Source organism: Kogia breviceps, chromosome 7, assembly GCF_026419965.1.
Source record: "Kogia breviceps isolate mKogBre1 chromosome 7, mKogBre1 haplotype 1, whole genome shotgun sequence".
In the NCBI taxonomy this organism is placed as follows: Eukaryota; Metazoa; Chordata; class Mammalia; order Artiodactyla; family Physeteridae; genus Kogia; species Kogia breviceps.
The window spans coordinates 98,902,265-98,919,992 of record NC_081316.1 but is presented as its reverse complement, the minus strand read 5'-3'; the positions used below and the strand labels follow the sequence as shown (position 1 = coordinate 98,919,992).

Sequence of the window (17,728 nt, the reverse complement as noted above, 5' to 3'; positions counted from 1 at the left end):
GCAAAGTGCTTTGCACACATGTGAGTCTCCAAAGCTTTGGCACGACATCATTCACCTGCATAGCGTAGTGGCTGGGAACTCAGACCCTGGCATCAGCCAACTGGGTTCAAATCCTCCCCATTCTACTCACTAGCTGTGGGGCCTTGAACCAGGCATTGATGAGCTTGAATAATAATAATAGCTACCTCGCAGTGTAAAAGGCTGGTTACAACAGTTAGTACAGAGTAAGGAGGACATTGTGGTGGTAGTGGTTTAATTAGGGGAGATGATGGAGCAGAGTCCAGGCTGAGAGGGCTGTGGGACAAGGGCAGAGAGGCAGGGAATTGTGTGTTATGATCAGGAGCAGCAGTGTGGTTCGCTTAGAACACAGTGTCCATTAGATGACTTTGGAGAGGCAAATCGGAATATCCTGGAGACCAGGCTCAAGAGCTTGAGAGGAAGTGGGGCCATCAGAATGTCCGATGCAAAGGAATAATATGATTGGAGATGAGAATTAGGATAAAAGCTGACGGCAGTGTAGAGAAAGGACAGCCCAGGGGAGATATGGTGAGTGACATAGGGGAATAAGGGTAGGGTTGCCCAGTGGATAAGAGCTTAGGCTTTGGAGTCAGACAGACAAGGTTTCAATTCTTGCCTCTATCCCTATTTATATCACTTTGGAAAACTTACTCTCATTTTCCGAGAGTTATTCTTTAAAATGATGATAGAAATAGTACTTACTTCATTGGATTGTTGTGAGGCATAAATGAGGTAGTGCTGGTTAAAGAGTTAAATTTTTAAATGGCACATAGCAAAACACTTCATTTTTAGTTATTATTATTATAATAATCTTGGATAACAATGAAGAGGTATTTCTTCCAAGCCTGGGTCTTTCCTGGTCCCCAGTCCACTTTCATCTCAGATCCAACAGATAGGGCTTGTCCAGTAAAGATCCCCCAGACAAAGGCATCCAGCACTCATAGGGTCTAGAATTAGGCCCTGACAGTTCTGAGACAGGCTGAGACCTGGGACCTGGGACCCTTTGCTGTACTGTTTGAACCTGGACAAACACCTCTGAGCAACAGAATACAAAGAAACTGTATGGGACTAAAAATAACTGCGTGCATGCACAGTTGGGGCAAATTACTGACAAGATACAAAAGACCAAAACCCAACTGCCACTTCTGAGGTGTTGGGAGCAAAAGCAGGATACTGCACATGACCTCAGCACATAGCACCACCAAGTGGGTGGACTGACCACCTCAGCCTCCCCTCTGGCTGGATCCATGGGTCTGCTCCTACCCTCATCCCATGTAAGACACCTGCTCACCCTCCTCAGGAAGCTAGCAAGGGAACCTGTTACTTGTTTTCACTCTGTCTGGCACAAGTACCAATAAAGCCTTGCCTGAATTCCTCGTCTGGCCTCTTATCAATTCCTACTGATTAAAGAGTCCAAGGACCTGGGCCAGCAACAGCTCTATCTTCTTTCCTGCCAGCATCTTTGCCCACTAAGAAGCACCCCCACTTTATATTTGTTGTTCTTTTTCATTTATGTTACTCTGGGTGTCGGCAGGCCCACAGCAAATGGATGCCTGAATTTGGCTGTGAATATGGTTCAGAAGTGGTCATAATTACCTCAATATCTGTTTCCATTCAGCACATGAACTGAGCAGCAATCAGTTCTCTCTATGAACAAAGGCTAAATACCTGAGCTTGTTGCTTAAAATGAGCAAAATCTCTGTGATATGTGTAATGTAATTCCAGTCAGAGAAAAAAGCATTTCAAATGGAAAGTGAATTGTAAGCTAAAAAATGAGAACTCGCTTCTTCCTTTTTGAAATCCAGGTTCAAATGGTTGACTTTCATCTGAAAATACTAAAGAAACAGGAAGAAAAAAAATTTTAATGAGGTATTTCAGAGCATGGAGCAGGTATATATGGCCAGGCCATTCATTCTACCATTTGTTAACTTTATTCTCTTGATCTGAGGAAAATTTTCCTTCAATTATATTGTTCTTTCAATTTAATCTTTGAAATTAATAAAAAGCTCTTGCTCTGCCTTCAATCTGATCCCCTAAAACCTTTTGGACATTAACAAGACAGAGGATAACATCTCCCCAAAATTGACACACATGACGGTTGTCTAACGGCTACTAATTTCTTTAAAATTCATTTTGGTAATGATGATTATAATAACCATTTGGTGGGAATGTAAATTGTTACAGCCACTATGGAAAACAGTATGGAGGTTCCTTAAAAAAACTAAAAATAGAGCTACCATATGATCCATCAATCACACTCCTGGGCATATATCCAGAGAAAACCATGACTCAAAAAGATACACACACCCCCAGTCTTCATAGCAGCCCTGTTTACAATAACCAAGACATAGAAGCAACGTAAATGTCCATCAAAAGATGAATGGATAAAGAAGATGGGGCTCATATATACAATGGAATATTACTCAGGCATAAAAAGAAATGAAAGTGTTATTTGTAGATGGACCTAGAGTCTGTCATACAGAGTGAAGTAAGCCAGAAAGGAAAAAAAAATAATTACTGTATGCTAACACACATATATGGAATCTAAAATAAATAAAATAAAATAAATGGTTCTGATGAACCTAGGGGAAGAACAGGAAAAAAGACGCAGACGTAGAGAATGGACTTGAGGACACGAAGGGGGAAGGGTAAGCTGGGATGAAGTGACAGAATAGCATTGACATATATAAACTACCAAATGTAAAATAGATAGCTAGTGGGAAGCAGCCGCATAGCACAGGGAGATCAGCTCTGTGCTTTGTGACCACCTAGAGGGGTGGGATAGGGAGGGTGGGAGGGAGATGCAAGAGGGAGGGGATATGGCGATATATGTATACATATAGCTGATTCACTTTGTTATACAGTAGAAACTAACACATTGTAAAGTAATTATACTCCAATAAAGATGTTAAAAAAATAAAGTTAAAAACAACAACAACAACAAAAAGAACATTTATACGGTACTCACTACATTCCAGGCAATGTTCTCAGGACTTTACATTTTGCCATCTCATTTGATCTTAACCCTAAGAATGACGTAATATTATTACTTTATTTTTCAGATGAGGAAACTGAGCCATAAGGAAGGAGGTTAAACAATGTGGTCAAGGTCACATAGTTAGGAAGCTATGGAGTTAGGATTCAAACCCAGATTATCTGTCAACTGTATATCTTTAACCATAATTCTATGATAACCAACTTTCTGTTCTTGTGGTTTTGTGTTGCTAGCATGTAAACATCACCTAAATTAAGATTAACAATCACCTCCATAATGGTTTTAATGAAAATTCCACAAGATTGGAAGACAAACTGGATGTCAGAATATTTCCAGTCTCTAAGATTATTTTAGCTCATGTCATGGAGAGGCTAAGGCCCTTTATTGGAATGATGGACTCCATCTTGTGTTCCTGGCCTTTAAATTCCTTTGCTTTCTAGATAATTTCTTCCTTTCCTCATAACTTCTCAAATTTCTTTCTTCTTTTGTATTCTCTCACCTATCTTTTTTTTTTGTTGTTCTCCCTGTCGACTTGTCATCCTATTGCTATTGTGCTGTAGCACAAATTAACCTTCTTCCTAGAAATAAGTAACAAATTAACTCTTTAGGAATCATTCTACTATCCTTGGGGTGTTTGTCAAATGTATCAACAACATTTAAACCTATCTGACACCAGCTTCTATGTGTGGGTTCTTTCTCCATACCAAACAATTCTTCAATGCCACCTGGATGTCCTACAATTCAACTCAGTTCTGAAGCTATCTACCTGGAGTTCACATCAGATCCCACAGGTTAAGAGCTCAGTCCCACGAGACTGCTACCTCCTACCCCCTACTTCAGATATCAATTGAAAGTCCAGGTTGTTACCTGTGCTTCTGACTGACTGGCTATAAATCAGAAATTCCCAAGAACCCCTCTTTGGGTTGGATTAATTTTCTAGATTGACTCACTAAACTCAGGACACCAGTTTACTTGACAGATTATCAGTTTATTACAAAGGATATTAAAGGATATAAACTAGGTGAAGAGATACATATGATGAGGACCTGAATGCAGGAGTTTCTGACCCTGTGGCATGGAGTTGCAGAATTTGGGGGCCAGCATGGCACTATGTTGATGCATTGTGATTCACCATTATGGAAGGTCTCCCAGCCCAATCTTTCTGGGTTTTTATAGAGGCTGAATTCCATAGGTATGATTGATTAAATAATTGGCTATTGGTGCTTGAACTGAATCTCCAGCTCCTCTCTGCTCCCCAGAGGTTGGGAGTGGGGTTGAAAGTGCCAACCCTCTAGTCAGAGGGTTGGTTCCCCTGGCAACCAACCCCCATCCTTAGGTAACCTAGGGATTTTCCAAAAGTCACTTCATTAACATAACAAAAGACATTTTTTGGCTCTCATCACTTAGGAAAGTCCAAGGTTTCCAAGAACTGGAAGAAGACAATATATACACTTATTATAAATCACAATATGACACGTCTATAATTTTTTTGCTATTGTATAGATATACAAACAAGTGACCTTACTAGTGGAAATTTTCTTAAAATGAAAAAAGAAGAAGGGGACTGCATTACCTTTAAATCCTGATCTATTACTAATTTTTTTAATTAAAAGTAATTAACCACATGAATTTGTTTGCTAGGGCTGCTATAACATAGTAGTATAGAATGGCTGGCTTAAACAAATTTATTTCCTTACAGTTCTGGAGGCTGGAAGTCTGCTGTCAAGGTGTCACCAGGATTGGTTTCTTCTGAGGGTCATGAGGAAAGGATCTGTTAGAGGTCCCTCTCCTTGGTTTGTAGGTGGCCGTCTTCTCTCTGTGTCTTCATATCACTTTCTCTCTCTGTGTCTCTGTGTCCAGATTCCCTCTTTTTATAAGGAGACCAGGCATATTGGATTAGGGCCCACCCTAATAACCTAATTTTCACTTAATTACCTCTGTCAAGACCCTGCCTCCAAATATAGTGACATTCTGATATATTGGAGGTTAGAACTTCAACATGGGAATTTGGGAGCAGGGGCATAGTTCAGTTCATAACACCAAACAAAGTAAAAATTGTCCAGTAGATTTACTTCTATCCTAAAAAATAAGGGTTTTTATGGGGAGGTTTTTCTTTCAGTGGCATTAGCAGAGTATGTAGAAAAAATTATTGCAAGTACAGGCCATGCTGTGTTTCTGGAAATTATCACAATATCACCAGTGTCTTAAGGTGGATTCTTTTTTTCAATAAAAACAGTGCTATATGAGCAGTCCCTGGCATTTCTGACAATAGTTTTGGTACTAAGTTTTTTCCTCCATTTTCCCCATCTGGTGTAAGGTCCAGCTTTCCAACTCTTTCTTTTGTGCCTTCTGATTCTTTGGATCATAATGACATCTGAGAACTTTTTACTGGGACCTCCTTTCCCACATTTTAAAAATAGTGAAAATAGGAACATTCCTGGTAGACCAGTGGTTAAAACCGCACACTTCCAGTGCATGGGGCCTGGGTTCGACTCCTGGTCAGGAAACTAGATCCCACATGCCACAACTAAAGATTCCATATACTGCAACAAAGATCCCTCCCTTGTCAAAAAATATCCCATGTGTCGCAACTAAGACCCAGCACAGCCAAATAAGTATTTTAAAATAAATAAATAAAATAAAATAGTGAAAATAATGACCTTCTCTAGGGGTTGTTGAGGGCTACATAATATTAACTGTGGAAAGACTCTTTCTCTTAATTGTATATAAATGGGTTTGCTCCCTATTTAAGTTGTTGACTCCTAGGGAACAGGGAATGCATTCAACTCCCAATGGATAAAAGTAAGCACTAAAATAAATGTTTGTTGAGTAAACAAATCAATTCTATGATAAAAAGCATTATACTTTGTTTTAAAGTCTAAAATAATCTAGTTTTAACAAGGTATAAGATCCAAGGAGGAATATAAACCTGGGAACAGGCTAAAGGTATGACTTTGGAAGTGAAGGGTTGTAATGACAGGATTATCAGATACAGAGCTGGGTCTTTCAGGAAAATGTGTTCCAAGTGGATCTAGGAAAGAATCAGTAGTATGGGTTGAATAGTATCCCCCCAAATTCATATGTTGAAGTCCTAACACCCCTTACCTCAGAATATGACTATGAAATAAGGTCACTGAATATGGAATCAGTGAGGATGAGTCATACTGGAGCAGAGTATCCAATATGACTGGTGTCCTTATAAAAGGGGGAAATTTGGACCCAAAGGCAAGCATACTGGGAGAACGTGATGTGAATGTGAAGGCAGAGATGAAGTGATACTTCCACAAGCCAAGGAATCTAAAGATTACCAGCAACTCACCACAAACTAGGAGGGCAGATTCTCCCTCAGTCTTTAGAAGGAACCAATCCTGCCAACACCTTGATCTTGGACTTTGGACTTCCAGAACTGAGACAATAGATTGCTGTCATTTAAGCTGCCTAGTCTGTGGTGCTTTTTTGTGGCCACCTAGGAAACTCAAACAATAGGACTGGCAGCAATGAGGGCCAACTGGATAGGGTACAAGTCAAGGTTCTTGCATCCTAAGAATCACTGTTTTGGGGTAAGGAATGGGACACCAATAAATCTGAGAAGAATGGGAAAATGGGAGTTTGGTAGATTGATACGTGAGGCAGCTCTTGAAGACTTTAGCCCTTTAGTACGGAGGACTCAAAACTATTTAATGGGGATAAAAACCAACTATAAACTTTTAAAATTTTTGGCAGGAGCCTACTGGGTTTCAGAGGGTCAGGGTGAGAATGGATAATAAGGTTGAATTAAGATGGTTGTTAAATTTTATTTTATGTTGTGGCAACAAACAGCCCCAAATCTTAGTCATTTATAACAACAAAGGTTTATTTTGTGTTTGGGCCATATATCTAACATGGCTTGGGAGGAAACTCTGCTCATCAGTGTACTGGGATGATGGGTTCTACATTTTAAAAGATGCTTCTATGACCACCACAGCAGAGGGTATGATGCACAGCAAATAACATAGTAGCTCTTGAAACATCTACTGGAAGTGGCACATGTCACTTCCCCTCACATTGCCTTGATCAAAGAAAAATTTCAGGGGGTGCAATAATTGAACTAGAGGGTGGTCATAGAGACCCCCAACAAAGCTTCCAAGTGGTAAGAAGAGGCATTAGAAATAATTCCACAGATGAATCCTTTGAAACCAGCCAAGTAAAACAGAAAGGATGCTAAGAGATGCTGGGAGTGGAGGCAACCGATTGACTGCCAACCTGACACAACTTATAAGAGGCCAAGACAGGCTGCTCTGGGATTTAACAAGAGGACATTTGGATGCACATTAATGTCAACACAGATAAACATCAGAATAAATAGTTTACTGATGATGTAGCTGAAGGTTATTTGGATGTTAATGTCCACTATGGGAAAGAATAACAGCACATCTCCAAACTGGGTCTAAAAGAGTACTTTTAAACAAAGGTAACTATTTGTTTATTTGCTAAACCACTGCCTTTTCTAATTATTCTGTTCAGAAAAAGTTAATGGAGATTTGCTCCAGGTTATAAAACAGAAGACTTGTGAAATGCAAACATGCCATGTCTGAGAAAGTGCAAATGTATTTGCAGCTAACAACTGGCAGTAATTAAGGTTGCTATTTTCTCAAAATTGGTTACTTTTGGGAAAGAGAAGTAGAAACATCATCAGGTTTAATGAATTTGCCAATTGTTCTTACTGCATATTTGAATTTGTATGTCTCTATGTAATCAGTCAATGAATAAAAATAAACTTTGAATTAAAAAAAGAAAAAGCCTACTAATTACATTTAAATATATTTTTAATGTACTTTATAGTTGGTACAAATATTTACCTCCTTGATTGGAGAATGTCTCAAGTGCCAGTTTGTAAACGGACTGTTCTCTTGCAGAGAATCATTTTGCTATTTGAACCTTGAACTATTCATTCAAATTAAATGAGGTTTTATGTTAAATTGCTTTGCCCCTCTAAAGTGCTACACAAAAGTAAGCATTACCAGTCATTCTTATGGGCAGTGGTCCACAGTATTCTGTGTGTAATTTCTTATGCACCATACTTTCTTTAATCTCAAGCATGTCTTTTTGTAAATGGAGATGTCAAACCTGGGAGTTTGACTAGATGTGGTCTGGTTGACAAGAGCAGGTTGGGACAGACAGGAAGGGCTGAGGCCTGGAAAAAGATCTGTCCCCGAGGGTGCGGAAGCCACAGAAGTGAGGGAAATAAGTCAGGGAAATATATTGACATATAGAACACACAATCCATGTGTATAGAAACTGACCAATGGGATATCGGGAAATACATAGACTATGGGGACAGACAGTATAGGATCAGGCAGCACAGAGGTTATGAACTTGGCCCATGGGGTCACAGAGATACAGATTTGAGTTTCAGTTTTACCAACCAAAAGCTGTATTATTTGGGATACATGAAAGTCTCTTTTTAAGCTTCAAGTTTCTCAAATATAAAATGAGACAATAGCAACCTTCTGAAGGCGTCACTGTTAAGACAAACTTAGACAGTGTATGTAAGGCATTAGCACAGCTCCTGACAAGCAGGGAGTACTCATTAACTCTTAGCTCATATATATTTTAGGAGAGCTATTTTCAAATCAGAATCAGTTGTTTTCACCTGTGTGGAGAGGGTCATTTTTTTTTTTTTTTTTTTTTTTTTGCTGTTTAGGACCATGCAAATCCTCTTAGAGAGGAGGAAGGGGAAGATAGCTCAGCCAGATCAACAGGCCACCTGTCATAATGTGAAGGAGGATGCACACTACCTGAGTGGAGGAGACACATTTGCTATTTGTCTTGCTGCTGTGGAGGTGAGTCTTCTCTCAATAGCTTCTGCCCCTCACCTTTGCTCATGGATGAGTCAACAGAAAGTGCCTCATGGCTTTGATGAGCACCATCAAAGCACCAGTCTCTTTCTCATCAGCCTGATGTATTTTTATGACTCCTGGATCACAGATGTGTATGTGTTTTGGGGGGGAGTTCCTGACACACAGGGAGGGAGCTGTGGAAGGAAAAGGGCATTTCAGTGGAAATGAACAGAGCAGCTACATACCCCATTACAAAGTGTCAGAGGTAACAAGACATTTACAGTGCTGAGGTCCTCTGACAATGTGTTTCAACACTTAATTTGACTTAGAATGATCTTAATTATTCTTCACACTTGGGTAAAACAAATCCAGCCATTTGCAAGGACACATGGACCATAAAATACATTAAATGAGCCCAAGGAAAGAGCCTCCAGACAATGGAAAGTGTTTGCATTAGGTCTTTACTCCCAAATCTGGGTAGGAACAGCCCCTCTAACTAATGAAGGAGTTGAAGCTGAGTCAGAGTGTCACTCAGGCAGCTAAGTGGGCAGCTCTGAGGCCACACAGTTCATTGTTACCATGGGTGCACCTTACCATGGTAACAATGAACAGCAGAGATGGTGCCTCATGCTGAGGAAGAACTTGGAGAGGTGGAACAGATGGCCTGTCATCTGTTTCTACTTTGGGCATGACAGATGAGCAATGGATCCAATTATTTCACTGGATGGGAAGAACCATGTAAGACATTTGTGGTCTATGGTGCTGGCTGTGGAGCCATGGATCAGTACCAGGTGCATTGCCCGGTCCACCAGTCTTGTAGGGCCCATTCAGGAGTAGCCATGGTAACCATAGCCAATTCTGAGAATCATATCCTGGACCACACATCACTTGGGAAAGGAAGCATGAGGCTAGAAGTGACTACCACCAAGCCCAGCAGATGGTTTGTGTAGTCTGTGCAGACAACATGGATATGAACACTTTACCTTCATCACGAGACTGAATAATAAAAAGACCTTCATTTTTTAATCCCTTTGTCAAAGAAAAAGTACTCACTTGTTGATCTTACTTAGTTTAATGATTCTTCAAGTGTTTTCCAAGAATGCTGAGAATTATTTCACATTTAAGTAAATGACGAGCATATGTCCTAAAAGTGCTTTCTCTAAAGTTGGTTTCGTAGTGCATTATAAGTGTGACTCAACAAAAGTTTCCTTGTCAAATAAATTTGACAAGGAATCCAAAATTAAACAGGTCTCTTCACTAAAGGACTTTATAGTCTTTAAATTATGATATGAGTTATGGATATGTGAGTACAGCATATAAAATACAGTATTCCCAAAGCTTATTTGACTAAGGAGTGCTTTTAGTTTGAAGCATTTAGAGGAAGAAGGAACAAGGATATATTTTGGACGAGTGTTTTGCAGATACCCCTTTTGGAAAAGGCCGCTGTGCAGTACTTTAGGAATAATTAGGACAAAATCACACAATTTAGCACTGTACAAATGGTTGAGATTAGTTAAATCTCTACGATCTAGTTAAGATCATGAAGAGTTCTTTACTTGCGCTTGTTCCATGTGTAAAATGAGAATAGTACCTCAGTTTTGAATTTTTTCATCAAAACCTCTATATATGTGGCGGGTATTGTTCTGGCTTCCTTCGTGTTTCTATTTAGTCCTTCAAGTCATGTGAAGGAAAAAGTTAGCTGATTTATGGAAGAGTTTTCCAAATATGAGGCATTGAATGAAAAGTTATCTAGTGATTGACATATCATATACAACTTTGTATTTCAGAAGACTTAAATTCCAAGAGCCTTGATATTCTCAAAAACTTCATTGAAAAACACCATAACCTAAGAAAGAGGGTCTATGCTCTGTTAAATAGTTTAAATATTCATCCCCCATAATCTTTTGCAGCCATTGTACAGCACATTCCCAATCAGAGACGTGATGAAGAACAAGTTCTGCCTCAGAAAGGGTATCCTGAATAATGTAAAATTAATGGCTATATAATTCACCCCACATATGCTAGGTAAATATACTCAATTATGGTATATTTTCAGACCACTAATAACCAAATCAGCCTAGACATTTCTCTGCTTTGATTGTATTCTTGTGACACCAAATTGATAGCAGACCTCTAGCTCAGTATTTAATAAATCTTCTCAGGGAATCTTCACTGATAATGAAAAGGACAATGGAGCCTGCAGTGTAGCAAGCTCAGAACCCAAAATACCGCAAGTGGGCTCGGTGAGCAGGATCGAAAGAATGTGTTCCCTCTGAGGCTTCTGGCATTAATGTGTTCACAGGTGAGCAGGGAGCTTCTGAATCTGCCAATCCCATTACAGTCTCCTCTTAGCACTGGGCAGAGCTGTGGAGGCTGGTTGGGAGATGAAGGAGGAGCATGCTCAGGAGCGGGAAGGGGACCCTACCTAGAGGCGCGATCTGGGCTGAGGGGTCAGGAGCAGAGATCCACGCCTGGCGCCAAGCTTTGCTGTCATTTACCATTCCCTTGGGGAAGTGTGTGGGCTCGGAGCCGCAGTCCCTGCCTTCCACACTGCACCTTGTAAATCACAGTAAGGGTGGCCTCAGGGCCACTGGGTCCTTAATGTGCTCTTATATATTGCACTGAGAGTTGCCCACTCAGATGACCTCCACAAATCTTGTTACTTGGAGCTGAGTGCACTGGAGAAATAAGTTTTGTACTTGGAAGGAAAAATTAACCGTCCAAATTAAGTGGGGAAGATTCTGGCGTGATGTAGTAAAAGCATTATTAAAAGGGAAGGAAGAGGGCTTCCCTGGTGGCGCAGTGGTTGAGAATCCGCCTGCCGATGCAGGAGACACGGGTTCGTGCCCTGGTCCGGGAAGATCCCACGTGCCGCGGAGCAACTAAGCCCGTGAGCCATGGCCGCTGGGCCTGCGCGTCCGGAGCCTGTGCTCCGCAACGGGAGAGGCCACAACAGTGAGAGGCCCACATACCGCAAAAAAAAAAAAAAAAAAAAGGGAAGGAAGAGGTTATGGAGGGGTGTGAAGAAGAATTCACATATACGTGTGACTCTAGGGTTATATACAGGAGCTGTTTGTACTGTGAATAACAGAACCTAAATGCAGTAATATTATAATAATTAAAATAATAATAATAACCATGTATTGAGTGCTTATGATGTACCAGGCACTGTGCTAAGGGCCCCACAGGCTTCATTTCATTTAATTTTCACCAAAATAGGCACTATTATAATCCACATTTTACTTATTAGGAAACTGAGGCTCAGAGGGGTTGAGTAACTCACTCAAGATTACACAGCCTGTTGACAGTACAGCTTGGTTTTCAAACTCTAATGATGGGAGGTCTTAAAAGCTGTGCTGATAATGAATCATATTATTTGGGGTGTGGGAGTAAAACAGTTTTAAAAAAAACAGAAGACATATTTCTTACCAACATAGAGTTTATGCTCAAGCAAGGAAGATAGACAAAGTATTTCAAACAGTTAATTAGACGTTTATAGAGGTATATGGGGCTGAGAAAGAGAAGTGCAGGATGCTGTCAGGGCATTTCACAGGGGCCCTTGACCAAACCCATGCTCTATGCCCTACATCATTCTGCTTCTGTCCACAGCTTTAGGGACCAGCTTATGTACACCTGTAGAAATAGAATGAGTTAGGAAATTGAGGTTCATCCCTCCCATCCCAACTCATAGTTTAGAGTGTACACTGATTATCAGTTCCAGAAGAAGAAAATACATTGTCAGTGTGCATATTATCTTCTGTGCCTTAAATGTCTACTGGATAAAAAGTATATCTTTTTAGCTGGTTTGTCTACTTGATCTTTATGCCATTTTGAGCTTCTTAGGTGTTCAAGAGAACAGAGGCACATCTAGAATTCTGATTCCCAGTCTTTTATTTATTTATTTATTTTTTGCGGTACGCAGGCCTCTCACTGCTGTGGCCTCTCCCGTTGTAGAGCACAGGCTCTGGACGCGCAGGCTCAGCATGGCTCCCGGGACCAGCCGCTCCGCGGCATGTGGGATCTTCCCGGACAGGGGCACGAACCCGTGTCGCCTGCATCGGCAGGCGAACTCTCAACCCCTGCGCCACCAGGGAAGCCCTCCCAGTCTTTTTTACTTGCCTGGTTGTGCTATTCCTTTGGGAAGAGCCAGAGGCAGAATGTGGGAGTACAGATCTGGATGCCACTGCTCACTTGGGTTCCAGTGGGATTGAATCTCATTGGCCAGATATGACTGTGGAAACTGTGCAGTCATCAGTGAGTTCCTTCTCTCCTGGGGTATTTTAGGGATTCCTCCCAACAGAACGTTCCTCTCAAGCTGAACCCTGCCCTCTGCTCTTGTCTGCCCTGGCACTGGGAGGGAATAGTTTTGTCTCAGGTCAGGTTCTCTAGAAACAGGCCCTGGGACAAAGTGCTCTTTGAAAACACCTAAGGAAGGGAGCAAACAGCGTCTGGAAAGGGACGGGGTGAGAGCCCAGAAAGGGTGTGGTCTCAGGCCTGATCCCTGCGGGTTCTGAGTCTAAATCATGTGCAGAGGTGTCCCACCTGAGGGCCAGCAGGCCAGGCTCTTATATTCCATATCAGTCCCCTCACCCTGAGGAGAGCTAACCTCCTGGGGTGGGGGGGTCTCAAAAAGCCAAGGAGATAGGGGTGGGTACAACAGCAGCAAGATCTGAAGGGGGCCTCTGTTCCAGACTCATAGCAGGGAGCACTCCAACCATCCCTGAGTCCCAGTTCTTCAGTGCAGGTTGTGGAGGTTTATAGCACAAACACAACATAACATATTTTTACCTTTCTGATAACATCCCAGCAGGTGGGGATTGGGGAGCTCGGGTGCTGACATCAGAAGTCTCTCTAGATCCTGTGTTTCCTACTTCTAAGTGGGGAGACAGTGGTCCTGCCAGTGGGAGTGCCTCCAGATGATGATCACTCCTGGAATGCAAAGTTGTTTTAAAGCATCTGCCCTTCAGGACAGACATCCTCTGGTTTGGAGTCAATAAGTGACATTCTATTGCTTAGGGACAGTCTCCACATGGGCCACAGAAAGAGGAAACCAGTTTAACACATTTTAAACTTACTCTCACAAGTAATAAAGATTCTTCCCACCTCTGTACATTTCAAACTGCAAATATGACAAATACAGGAAACTCTTATAATTCATTAACTTCTCTATATGCAAATATTTAATTCCAGTCAATATATAATTTAATTGCTTCAATAATTTGTTTATGAATATCAGTCCTCCCAGAATGGCTTCCTTAAACCAATCACCTGGTCAAAGTTTGTAAAGTGTCTTCCCAAGAGTAAATGATCCCTTTAAAGGAGATTTCTTTCCCAAGTCTTGAGAGGTGTGGGGAAAAAAAAAAGCAAGATACCTGCTTTCTAATTCCTTGAAGCCTATTTTGTGTCTTTGCCAGAAAAAGAATGCTAAATTCTGGGTTCCCTTCTGAAGGGTCACTGTGATTTTTTTCCCTTGGTGTATGTATCTTCCAGGATCCTAGATTCTGCAGTTAATGTGTGGAATAGCTGTTTAGAATGCCATGCTTCACTGAATAATCTCCTCTCCTCCCATTTTTCATGGAGAGATGTCCAATTAATTTCACATTGTATTTTTGCTGGCTGCAACCAATTGGTTGTTTCAAGTCAGAAGTTTTTACCCAGATAGAAATAACTATGGTGAGTAAAGGAGACTATATAACCAAAGCAGAGAATCCATTTAGCCTTTGTTTGCATGCTGACACTTCTAATTTTTATATGCCTGACTTCAATCAATCACAGATTCTTTTCAGAAAAGATGTGCATCCAGAGTCCCAATTTATAGATTTGCTGGTCATTTATATGTTGGAAAACTTACCTGATGTTATGTCTTAAATTTACAATTTATACTCTGTGTCATTTGCTGCTGTTCTCCAATTGCAATGATTAACTGAATTACATGTTTTTTGAGCAGATGAAGACAATTTATGTAAGGAACCAAATGCCTCCAAAGAAGAAGGATTTATGCATCTGTGTACGGGTCTCCGTGAGCCTTCCTATGTTCCCATGCCAGGCCAGTGTTTTCCTTCAAGGTAGGAGCCTCTACCATAATGGAATTCATCCCCTTATAATGTCCAGGAGCTGTGGGAAGACAGATCCATAGTTCCTAATTAAAGCAGGGGTCGGTGACTGGTAAGACAACTCTCAAAATACACTGAACAAAGAAAAGAAATTAGATTCAAGGGAAGTGAAAATCAATACTGGCTCAAAGAAACTATAAATCTTGATATTCCATACAACAAGTATACATGTTTATCATTACTCGTTCAAACACATGAGCCAGAGTCACATTTAATGCCTCCTGGAAAGTAGCCAGATTTCTACTTGCCTGTAGCAAATGATGATTTATACCAGGTAAGTAGTAGAAAAGAACTGATTTAATTAATTTTGTCACCAGGGTTTCTCAACCGGGGAAGGGTAAATTGGGAAAAAGGCTAGCAGTATATTTTCTAATATTTTTTTAGTAAGAATAATTTAAAATAGCCTACTGTATCTTATGTACGCTTGAGGTTAGCTATCTGTCTTCAAGTTGTATAACTACCTTGTTTACTCTGACCATCATCAAATCAGGTCAGTGAACCCACCAATTTTCTTCTCCAATTGAATAGTCATGGATCACTTCTATATGGGCTTTAGGGTTGTTCATTAATTATTATTATTATTAGTTATTTGATGTTCATTATGTGACAGGCTGTTCTATGTGCTGGGGACATGATGATGAGCCAAGTGGACAAAGCTGCTGCTCTCACAGAACTTACTCTCTAGTCTTTATGATAAACAAGAAAGAAGGAAATGTGTATATGTCCCTTGTTTCCAGCTCAGGATGAGTGCTATGAAGCAAACAAAGCAGAGTAAGGAGATAGCGTGAGGGAAGGGAGTGCTGTTTTTAAAAGGCTGCCAAAAAAGGCCTCTCTGAGGAGGTGCCCTTTGAGCAGAAACTTTAAATGACATCATCTATATGATTACATTAAGTATGTAAATTGAGATGAATTCGAAAAGATGTAAGCTACATGAATATTTAGGGGCATAGAGAACACAAGTGCAGAGGCTTGAAGTGGACATGTGCTTGCCTTGGGGTGCTGTGTCACTGGTATCAGCTCAGAGGAGCTGGCTAAATTATTATGTAGGTTGAGGGTAAGGGAATAAGAGTGGTAAGGCAAGATTTTAGTGCTGAAACAAACAAAAGATTCCAGAAACATGAGATGTTTAAGCAGTCCTAAAACTCGCTGTGAGATTTAACAGATCCAATTCCAAGAGGACCCAGCGTGAGCGGAAGCCCTTGAGAGGAGTGTTGATATAGACTCACAGGGCATGGAGTAAAGGAGTGGTGAACTGGGGACAGTTCCTAAGCCAAAGGCTGATATCTGTGATTACTTAAGGCTTGTATGTCTGTCTCACAGGTATGCCCGGTACACTGGAGATGTTGGATGGGTGGTCAGTGGAATCAGGCAGGATGAGATAAAAGAACCAGCTGAATCCCAGAAGGATCAGCTCTAGTTTGGAGCATTCTATAAAAAGCTGAGGTGTGGGAATAATGGGAGAGTATCAGAGAAGAAGTACAGTTTCTAGGCTTATTAAGGGCTGGGGATAAAGTTGGCTTCTCAGAGTGGAAATGGCCACTTTGTTACCTTTGTTACCCACATAACATGGGTTAATTGTCTGACCAATTTTACTGTAGGATGCAAACGTTTTTTAGCAAACATATTATTTGCTTGGTTTGGCCAAAAGCATAAGGATCTTTCCAGACCTTGTGCCCTAGACCTCAGAGCTGTTTTCTCATTCATTCATTCATCCATTTAACAAACAATTATTGAATAGCTATTTTGCGGCAGGTCTGAAGATACAAAAATAAATAGCAACTGGTCCCTGACTTTAAGGAACTTATGTCTTCTAATTCCAGGCTAAGCTACTTCCTTCAAACCCCTTTTAATTATTCAAGGAACAAGTTCTTTCCTGCTGAACTTCATGCCACCCCTTAGGACTCTGACAACAATCTGCTGTTCTTGCAGGTCGTTTGCTAGCGTTTTGGTCTCTGCCCAGGAATGCATCATTGTCTCTTTCTCTCGTCCCAGAGCCAGGCTCCTAGACCCTATTTAAAGTCTATTCTTCCAAGATTTGCTGCTCTCTAGTCCTGTCTTTTCCTATTAAAGTTGACAATATCACGCTTGCCCTGCCCATCCCCACCCAGCAACATATAGTCACTTGGAGTTTAAAGCATCCCACTCAGAGATTTCCCCAAACTCTTGGAAATTATAGCCCCTATCTCTGCTGCCTCCTTAATTCTGTCTCATTTTATCTCAGGGGCATTAGGAGGGACAAGGAGAATGAAGAGATATCCATTCACACTGTCCTTCAGATAGTAACACCACCTTCCTCTTCTAGTAGCTTTAAAATTTAATAGGACAGTTCCTAAGAAAATAAATGTTTGGGCTATAATTAATTAATCTCATTTAGATTTTCTTATTATTTTTCTTATTCTTGATCCGGCTTCTTTAAATAAGAATACGAAATAGGATAGAGATAGAAAGTTGAGGCAGAAGTATAAGATTTTGAGCTCAAAGAAAATAAGGATGTTCTTTTATATTTTTCCTGTAGTACTTAGGACAGAGAAGAAAATGAAGAGAAATAACACATTAAGCTCCTCCTATGTGCCAGATGTTTCACATAAGCTCCTCATAATAATTAAAAACTAGACGGCATGTTCAAGGTGGTCAATCAATTTATCAAATGTTATACAACTAATAAGTGGAAAGTTGGGATTTGAATTAAGCTGTTTGTGATGTTGGAACTGGTCGTTTATTCTTCATCATGTTTTGACCTGGATCTGGAATTAGCTAGCTGTGTAACCCTGGCCTTACAGGCC

General features: G+C 40.7%; 1 long non-coding RNA gene across 1 annotated transcript; it reads right to left on the bottom strand.

Moving 5' to 3' along the window:
- Positions 1-12,445: 12,445 nt before the first annotated feature.
- LOC136794586 (uncharacterized) lies at positions 12,446-14,771 on the bottom strand. Its single transcript, XR_010841571.1, has 3 exons — positions 14,684-14,771; positions 13,621-13,761; positions 12,446-12,465 (listed from the first exon to the last, which is right to left on the bottom strand). It is a non-coding gene; the product is annotated as an uncharacterized lncRNA (long non-coding RNA).
- Positions 14,772-17,728: the final 2,957 nt, after the last annotated feature.